Below are 9591 nucleotides of genomic sequence, written 5' to 3' on the forward strand. Positions count from 1 at the left end.
ATGACGTATTTCCGGCGCGGTCGTCTTGTTTTTAATGCCTGAGAGTTGGAATTGTGGGGAGCGTCTCTTGGTACCCCAAACTCTGCTGGCTGGAAAGCTGCAGAGGCCGCCCCTCCCCGGTGAGTGAGTCAGGCCCCGAGGGAGGCGGGCGCGGCCTCTGCGGCCACCGCCTGAGACCGGGCGTCCCCGCCACCCTCTCTTCCTGACTCCTAGCCAGCCTGTAGCCCGTGTAGACCCGGGGACAAGACAGACTTGAAAGACGGCATCGAGGTCCTCACAGTTTTAACTGTCCGTCCTGCAGGCCGCGCTGGCGCCAACGCGCCCCGCGGTCGCCCCAGGACCCCGTTCTTGCCACCCCTCGGCCTGCGCACCACTCTCTTCCTTTTGAGGTGGCACCGGGAATTTGGATCAGTTTATTCCCGTGGCATGGTGTAAAGCCAACCCGGCAGCTTAATCGTTTCCAGAACACTGAAATGTTTGTTTTTCTCTCAGGATGGAATCTACTTAGTCTAAAACTTGGAGAACGTGGAGTCCTGGGATTTAGAATGGCTCATATGATGTTTACTCCAAAATTTCATAATGGGTCTTACCCATCAAATACCTTCTATGTCTAATGTGTAGATATCCCCTGTACAGTATTGAAGATAAGGAAATAATTCTCGAGCTAGCTTTACTTACACCTTTCATTTCACTTCTCTCATTACATTCGCTTTTCACTGTATTAACCTAATTCTCAAGATTCATAATCAGATTAAGCGCTTGGTCTGCACTGTTTGTGCAATGTGCTGGGTCGTAATCTGTTCCCTACCCGGACTTGTTTAATTCCATAGCTATGACCCCCCACAGGAAACTGGGAGTTTTTATGTAGGGTAGCCTCTGCTGTTCTGCTTCCAAGGGATTTGCATTTCACACAGCTTGTCAGCTGCGCAGATCAGACCTGTTTGCTTAAGTCCTTTTGTCTAATATGTCAATCTTGTTAAGTGTCCATGATAAGGAACATTTATTACAAAATGTGACAGCTTCAAGGTTTAAGAGCTACAAGGGGTGCCTATTTACTCAGTATGGTTCACTGCTTTTATTTCTCTTGGGCAGAAACCATCCATGAATTTAGCAGCGTTCCCTGTGTAGGTTTACATTTTTATTTCTTTTAAGAGTCCTTCTATTTACACTTGTGTAACTGCTGTTTCTCTTTATTGGAAAGCCTGTGGTTTCGAGCCTCTCCTGACAGCTGTTTCCCTGAAAACTTCAGCTTCTCCCTGGATGGCTTTCTGCATTCACTAAGGGTCAGTAGAGGGAGGACCAGTGTACCTCCACAGAGTTCTTGTCTGATGTTGATTTCAGACCCAAAGATTTATGTCCACCTGCAGAAATGGGACTTGGAAGTTGTCTTTAAGGTCTATGAGTACAAGCACTTTTATGCTTGTTAAGTATGTCTGATCTAACTGATGGCAGCTATTTGTATTTTAGGTTTTGCCGTTAAAGAGTGTGCCTCACAGATTCACTGTATTGAATGTAGAAGGTCTGCTACCTATGATTAACTATTAACTGAGCCAGAATGGGAGCTGGAATTCATTTAGAAATAAAATTGCTTTAATTTTACCCATACTGTAATATTGGAACTTGTAATATTTGGGTCACATTATGAAATCGATGAGTTTGTTTAATATAGGAGTGTTTTTCTTCTCACTGCCATCCCATTATAAAATTGAATGAACATCTTATAATCAATCTGTGTGTGTAGAGGAATGAAAACAGTAGTAGGGAGACATCAAGATAATTCTAATAAACTATTTTCAAATTCCATTTTGACTTTATCACTTTGAATCACAGAAACCATCCTATATATCTTACATAACATAGAAGGAAAAACTTCTGTGGATTCTAGGGATCTCCCATAACCTTTTGGAACTCCAGCTTCTCAGCCCATAAATTTCACTCTAGTTTCTTTCTGTCTTTTGTCCTTCTATGTATTTTCTGGATAATTGAAAATTACAGTTTTCTCACACATCTGAGCTCTTGCCAGATTAGTTCCTGGGGTGACCTCTGCTTCCTTTGTGCACTCCTCTGTATGCCTGCTATCGCACCTCTGTGAGCCTAGCATTGTCACTCATGATCAATAGCTGATGAATAGTATTTTACATAGCCTTCTAAACAGGACAGGGCAGAGGTGGTATGCAGGAGTTATGGTCAGTATCACTCTAGTCAAGAATGTTTGTTTCTTTACATTCAGTTCCTGAGAATTTTACTTTCCTCCAAGACAGGAATAAAAGAGACTAGATGATGACAGCTGCCAGTCCCCAGGTGAGCTGCATTTCATCTCCTTTCTACAGAGCTGAGTTCAGCTTCACTTTAGTGAACCAGTGCCTGAAGCTAAAGATACAGTGGTCTGTATTAACCAGCAGGATTTATATATCCACACACGCCACATATATACATGTGTGTATGTTGCAGCAAAGCCAGGAATTCTGAATGACAGAGAAACCCAAAACGACACTTGGAGATGCAGAGGAACTGATTTATTATGCGCGGGCTCAGAGGAGAGTCAGTCTCCAAATTCTGAGCCCCGTTTTTCAGTTTTCATAGGTTTACATAGGATTTTATGTGGGATCAGCATGACTTTTCCTCATTGGCTAACATGTTGCTAGGCGAAATTTTGCAAGTGGAGTTACAGAAGCAGAATGCAGGTGCAAGGCCGTGCTTTTGTGGGCTGATTTACAGAAAGGGATACAGGAGTGGTTTGTTAGATTCCAGAAGCAGGGGGCAGGAGTCGTTTGTTTGAAATTCTCCTGTGAAGGTCATGTTCTCAGGCTGATTTACAGACGTGGGGGCAAGAGTGGCTTGTTAGATATTTTTTCTGCAAGGTTATGCTTTTTATTTCTCAACATGTATATATGTACATATATGTAAATATAAATGCATAAGTTGACTATCATTGAGGTATGATATACAGTACAAATCTTAAGTGTATAGCTCACGTCCCCCTGCCCTCCTTTGCAGCTTTTTGCGTGCTGTCTGCTTTCTTTGTCCATTCGCTGTACGTTCTTCTGTGTCTGTATTTTTAATTATTTTATTTCCCCTCCCCCTTGTGGCTTGCTTTGCTGTCTGCTCCCTGTGTCCATTCGCTGTGGGCTCTTCTGTGTTCTCGCTTGTCTCCCTTCTTTTCGTTGGTCACCTTGCTGAGTCGGCTCTCCACAACATCTGCGGGCTGGGTGGCTCTCTGTAGCGTGCAGGCGAGCCCGCCTTCACAAGGAGGCGTGGGACCGAGGGCCTCCCATATGGTAGATGGGAGCTCATCTGATTGAGCCACAGCTGCTTCCCCCTATAGCTCACTTTTTATAAATATACCCACCTGTGTGACCACCCCTGAATCAAGTCATAAGAACATTATCAGCACCCCAGAAAGCCCTGTTATGCCCCTCCTAGGCAGTACCCTCCAAGGTTGACCACTGTCTTGACCTCTGTCACTGTAAATTAGTTTTGCCTATCCTTGAACTTCATATAAATAGATGTACTCTTGTATCTTTCTTCTTTTGCTTGACATTATGTCTGTGAACTACCATATTTGTTGCACATAGCAGTTTTTTTTTATTACTGAGTAATTTTCCATTAATGATTATATCTCATTTATTCATTCTACATAGATGGACATCTTGGTTGTTTCCAGTGTTGGACTACTATGAATAAGAATGCAATTGAGTTTGTTTTTAGGATTAGATTAAATAAAAGTGCCTGGACAGAATTTTTTTGAGTAATGCTTCCATAAGTTGTTAAGCTGCCTTTTGTCTGTTATTTTATTTTTTGAATTTGAAATAAATTTACTTCAAAAAAAAGAATGAAATGAACATACTTCTACATACTCGTGTATGTCTTTAGATGGACATATGCATTCCTTTCTCTTGGGGGTATCTCTAGCAGTGAAATTACTAGGTCATAGGGTACATATTTGGTTAGTTTTAGTAGATTCTACTTAACCATTTTCCAAACGGGTTGTTCCAGTTCTGCCCACAGTGTGTGAATGTTCTAGCTGCTCCTCATCCTCACCAGCACTTGTTACCTTTAGTTCCTGGAATCTCATTGGGGTTTTAAAATTTCCTTTTCCCTAGTAAGCAGTGGTGTTTAAAACTGTTTAAAACACCATTTCATATTTTTACTGGCTTCATGGATATCCTCTTATGTGAAGTGTCAATTCAGGTATTTTTCTCATTTTTTATTGCATTGTGTCTTTTTTGTAGTAATAGTTATTTATGTTTTATGGATATGAGTCGTTTGTTAGGTATTTATATTATGAAATTTCTTCTTCCGGTCTGTGGCTTGCTTTTTCACTCTCTTAATGCTGTCCTTTGATAAATAGAATTTCTTATTTTTAGTGAAGTCTAGTATATGCATTTTTTCTTTTATCATTAATGTTTGTCTTGTGTAAGAAATCTTTGCTTACTCCAAGGTCATGAAGATATTCTGTGTTATCTTCTAGAGGATTTATTGTTTTAGAGTTCTCATTTAAGAAATGAGAAATTAAGAATCATTTTTGTGATTAATCTCAAGTTAAGAATGTGAGGTATGGTTCTAATTTCTTTTTTCCCCCCCGCCATGTATCTGTCTAGCTGACAAAGGACTTTTTATTGAAAAGTCTTTCCCCCTCTTGATTGCATTGCTTACTTCATCATATTAGGTGACCATATGTCTTGGGTCTGTGTTTTTATTTTTGATTTAATTTAAAATGCTTTTGTTTGTATGGTGAATGCTGTTCCCTACCCACCCACCCAGAAAAAGACATTTGTCTTTCAATGTGTCAAGCTTAGCTAAAAAATTCATTTATCTTTTCTAAATCATGTATTGACAGGAAAATTTGATTTAACAAATTAAATAATTTCACACATATGCAGAATCTTGGGTAGTTAAAATGTAAATGAGCATTAAGTGTAGGCACGTGGATATTCTGTGTGCACCAATGGGTTTAGCAAAGGATGTGTTCGTATTGATTTCTGGTGACTAACTTGCTTTCTGTGAAGCTTTAAATATCCAATTCCAGATCTTCCAGCTTCTGGAGAAGGGTTGTCTCTTTTAAAATTTTCTCCAACTGATTTTTTTTTCTAGCTGTTTTCTAGTTGCTGTTTTTTCTTTCATTTGTTCAAATGCTTTCAGTTTCTTCTTTTTTTTTTTTTTAAGATTTATTTATTTAACTCCCCGCCCCCCCCCCCCCCCCTGCTCCCCGGGTTGTCTGTTCTCTGTGTCTATTTGCTGCATCTTGTTTCTTTGTCGGCTTCTGTTGTCGTCAGCAGCACGGGAAGTGTGGGTGGCACCATTCCTGGGCAGACTGCACTTTCTTTCGCGCTGGGCAGCTCTCCTCAGGGGCGCACTCCTTGTGCGTGGGACTCCCCTACGTGGCGGACACCCCTGCGTGGGGCGGCACTCCTTGCGCGCATCAGCACTGCGCATGGGCCAGCTCCACACAGGTCAAGGAGGCCCGGGGTTTGAACCGCGGACCTCCCATGTGGTAGACGGATGCCCTAACCACTGGGCCAAGTCCGTTTCCCTCAGTTTCTTCTTTAGGTTCTTGATATTTTGTCTATTTTAGGGTCTTTAGAAGTTGACTGTGAGCGTGTATTTCATGGTGTGCTCTTCGGGGTAGGAGTAGGTGCTAACACTGTCACTTCTTGCCTCCTGCTCTGCAGCTTTCTTAGCTGTTAGGCCTTCCTTTTATTTTTTTAATTGCTTATCATTTCCTGCTTGTGGTTTTTTATTTTTGTCCTCGTGTAGCTTATAATTGGTGAATGGCTTATTTCTTAAAACTGGGGGTCTATAGGCTGTTGTCACATTAGGTTCCTCACTGGGTACTTCACTTGCTACTGCTTGGTAAATTATTGTTTTTGCTGGAAATATTTCACCCAAAAATGGCTGCCAAGTAATCTGACATGTTTCTGCAGTTGATCACACATCAACTTGTGCAAGATAGAGCCAGGAGAATGCTAAGTCTCAGACCTATTATTAGTATGTAACCTTGAGGCACATGTTGAAGTTAAAATATGCTATCAGGCTACAAGCAAAGTATGTGGAATTAGAGGCCGCCATTAAAAAAATATATATCCCATACTTTCTTTGCCTCTTCAGTTGGTCAGATCCAGCTAGTACTAATATGTATGCCATGAGTGCTATAGTAGGCTAAATTACAAGGACAAGTTCCAAAGTCGAACACAGGCTCACATATCAAGTTGAAAATTGTAGCTTTAGCAGACATAAAACCATAAACAGCACAAAATTTAGTAGAACTAGAATTTCAAACTATATCATAAATGGAACCATTTTTAATAATTGCACTACAGCACTTGTTCCATTTGTTGCAATTTAGTGCAGTGTTTGTTCCCGATAGTAGGCAGATCATACTTATCAGCGTCTGTACTAGCTGTTGCTAACACAGCAGTAGCTTTTTTATTCCATAGCATTGTAACCTTATCAGCCTTAAATAAATTTTTATTGGCTAAAGCTACACAACAAAGTTGGGGTATTGATATAATCTAACAAAGGAAGATGTATCTTTACTTCTAACAAGACAGCCACCTTGTATAGTTGGGGTCCAGGTGATAACACAAAATATATTGCAAATGCAATTTATTTGCATTTGTATTGAAATTTTTGTTTTCAAAGAAGTGAACTTCATTGTTAACATTTTGGGTTCAAATTGTTTCATCTTCTTCCCAGGAATTTTGCTTTATTTTCTGGATGAAAGATTTAAACACAGTTTTCACATCATAAACTGTGTCACATTTAGAAGTAGTATAAGGCTGCCATGTTGCTAGGACAGTATTTTCTGGCAAGAACTCAAGGCAGACTGCCTTTGGGAGGTTGAAGGAATGCAGTAGTCCCTTGTTAGTGACATCAGTAATATTTACTTTTTCTCCATTGCCCCAGACAAAGAAGATCTGTCCTTACTAAAGGACTTTGCTGTCCTCCACCCCCCGCCTCCCCCGATTCCCTTGGAAACATCACATTTCCTGTACATGTGGTGGTTCATTCAACATTTGAGTCCTTCTGATCCTCACCAGGGGTTGGTAGATGGTGCCCCCTTGTCCTGGAAAGAGCTGCCTGCATTTGTTTTTAAACTCCCTTTTCAATTCTGCAGATCTAGTCGTCTGTCTTTGCCCTGGCACCACTCCATACTCTAGAGCTCTTTTTCTGAAAAAGAGGGTTGAGCTCCTACTCAAGTGTTTGGAAACTTTCAGTAGCCTTCTTTTCAAGCTCATCTTGAGCCTTGTATATCCAGTTGGTGCTAGCCTTTTTCCAAGTAAGCAATATTTCCCTACGTCTTTCTAACCTCACTACCTCTCTGCAGGGGAAAGAAGTACGTGGTGAGGGAGGGAGGGTGGTTATTGGTAGATCTGAGAGCTTTGTGCCTGGGCTAGTAGGTGAGGAGACAAGAAGAAGGAAGAATTGGAATGGAAGCAGAATTGGGAAATGGCAGTAATATGAGCAGTCCAAATAATCACCAAAATATATACAAAGTGGGGAGGAGCTTAGACGTAAGGTGACAGCCACATCCAGGGGTTGGTTCTCCTGTAATGTTCTGTCATGCTTAGGCCCAAGCTCAGCTCCTGTAGGGCAGGTGGCATTCACATGCGTTTGGGAGCTCGTAGTGGAAATGTATTTGTTTCTAACTGGGAAAGCATGCTGAACTCTGGCTGGCTGCCTTTAATTTTGTGTCCTCTGTTCCACACCTTTCATATTCTGCACAGAAACCCTTCAGGCACATGAGGTACTAAATACAGATCCTTGTGGGTGCCCTTCCTAGGCCTTTCATTTGACTTTTTTTTTTTCACCACCGAAGTCCTGAGAGAGCAGGAACTTGTTGTTTCAGGAATCGGTGGCTTTTGAGGATGTGGCCGCGTCCTTCACTGAGAAGGAGTGGCCCAGCCTGATGCCTGCTCAGGAGGCCCTGTACAGGGGTGTGATGCTGGGAACCTCGGGGCTGTGGCCTTCCTGGGTAAGCCCCTTTCTCTGTTCTCTGCCTGGGTGCCCCGAGTTTCAAGGGGTCTTGTAACTAGTAGCTGATCCCAAATGGCACTCTCAGGGATTGCCATGTGTAAAGAGCCCTGGGTCTCTTTGTCCTCTAAGGGGCTTTCTTTCCTTCTTTTTCCTCATGAAAGCTGCCCCCCCCCTTCCCACCTGCCTAAGAGGTTGTCCTTTGCGTATAGCAGTGCTTAAAGTTTAAGCTCTGTCTTGTTACCCTCAACTTAGCGTTGAACTTTCCAATTATCTTGAGGGAACCCAGCCCCTTTGTGTCCCTCAGACTTGTTCCTAGGAAACAAATGTATGTTTCCCCTCTGTGGCAATTTTCCATCCTCTAACAGAGGGTAAGAAATCTTGTTTCCCTTTATATAACAATTTGCCTCTCAATGTGTCTCTGGCTTTCTTGCGGCTTCCATCTGATACTTTTTCCTGGGATCCTGTACCTTCCACGCAGCTTGCCCAGGAACTACCCTCCTCACCTCCCCTGCCTGCCCTGAGGCTGAAACTGACTTCTAAGACTCTGCTTATAATTTTATTGTGTTTTAAAGCAGCAGCACCTCCTTCCAAACCAGTTCTGATTGCTCACCTGGAGCAAGGAAAAGAGCCATGGCTCACCCAGCCTCAGAGAGCCTTACACAGGAGGGGTAGGACAACAGGCCTTACAGGTGAGTTAAATAAGGAGTATCCTCTCCAGCTTGTCTTCCTTTGCCTTCATTTCATCTGAGTGAAAGGACGCGTTCTCTATCAGCATCTGGGCGGAGCTTGGAATCTTGAGCACACTCCTGCTGACCCGTGGGCTTCTGCTGTCACTCATTGCTTCCCACGCTTTTAACCTATAGTGCACAGCGCTCTGCTCTGATGTTTTCCACTCCTGGATGCTTTTTATACCTGGGGATATGTGAAAATAATATTTTAATACTTCATAGGTGATTTGTGATAACCTTTTCCAATTTTTCCCAGTTTTACCAAATTGTTAAATTTAATACTGTATTACCTTGTCCACTATGCAATAGAACAACTGAAAAAGTTTATTTTTGCTTTTCATGATAATAAATATATTGAATCTTAAAAATTATTTTTGTATTTATATGCTTTAAGGTCGCTTACAGATGTTATGATCTTCTTCCCCTTTAGGATATATCTCAAAACTAAGAAGATTTACCTACTTAGCCAAAATAGCATTATCCAATACAATAAGATTTAAAGTTGCTAAAAATCATCAGTGCTGGGAAGATAGGACAAAGGCTTAATTCTTTACCTTCAAGTCAGAATTTTTAAAGTAAGGAGTTGACTTAAGAACCACATTAAATAAGGCCTATTGCACATTTTCTTTTTTCTGTAACTAATGGATTACTATAGATTTAATGTTTTTGAGCAATTAAAATTATTCATTTTGATGCACAAAGCAGACTATCATGTCCTTTTTATTTTTAGCAGCTTGATTAAGATGTAATTCATAAACCATACAATTTACCTATTGAAAATGTACAATCCAGTGGTATTTACCATATTCACAGATTTATGCATCACCACAGTCTACTTTTAGAAGACTTTGTCACCCAGAAAAGAAACCTTGCATCCATTAGCAGT

General features: G+C 41.4%; 1 long non-coding RNA gene and 1 pseudogene across 1 annotated transcript; one reads left to right on the forward strand and one right to left on the reverse strand.

Annotated features, from left to right (window-relative positions):
• LOC139437632 (uncharacterized) lies at positions 1–9114 on the forward strand. The gene is made up of 3 exons (XR_011647507.1): positions 1–119; positions 7850–7975; positions 8550–9114. It is a non-coding gene; the product is annotated as an uncharacterized lncRNA (long non-coding RNA).
• LOC101446554 (eukaryotic translation initiation factor 2A-like) lies at positions 5012–7744 on the reverse strand (annotated as a pseudogene).
• Positions 9115–9591: the final 477 nt, after the last annotated feature.

Source organism: Dasypus novemcinctus, chromosome 26 (genome assembly GCF_030445035.2).
Source record: "Dasypus novemcinctus isolate mDasNov1 chromosome 26, mDasNov1.1.hap2, whole genome shotgun sequence".
In the NCBI taxonomy this organism is placed as follows: Eukaryota; Metazoa; Chordata; class Mammalia; order Cingulata; family Dasypodidae; genus Dasypus; species Dasypus novemcinctus.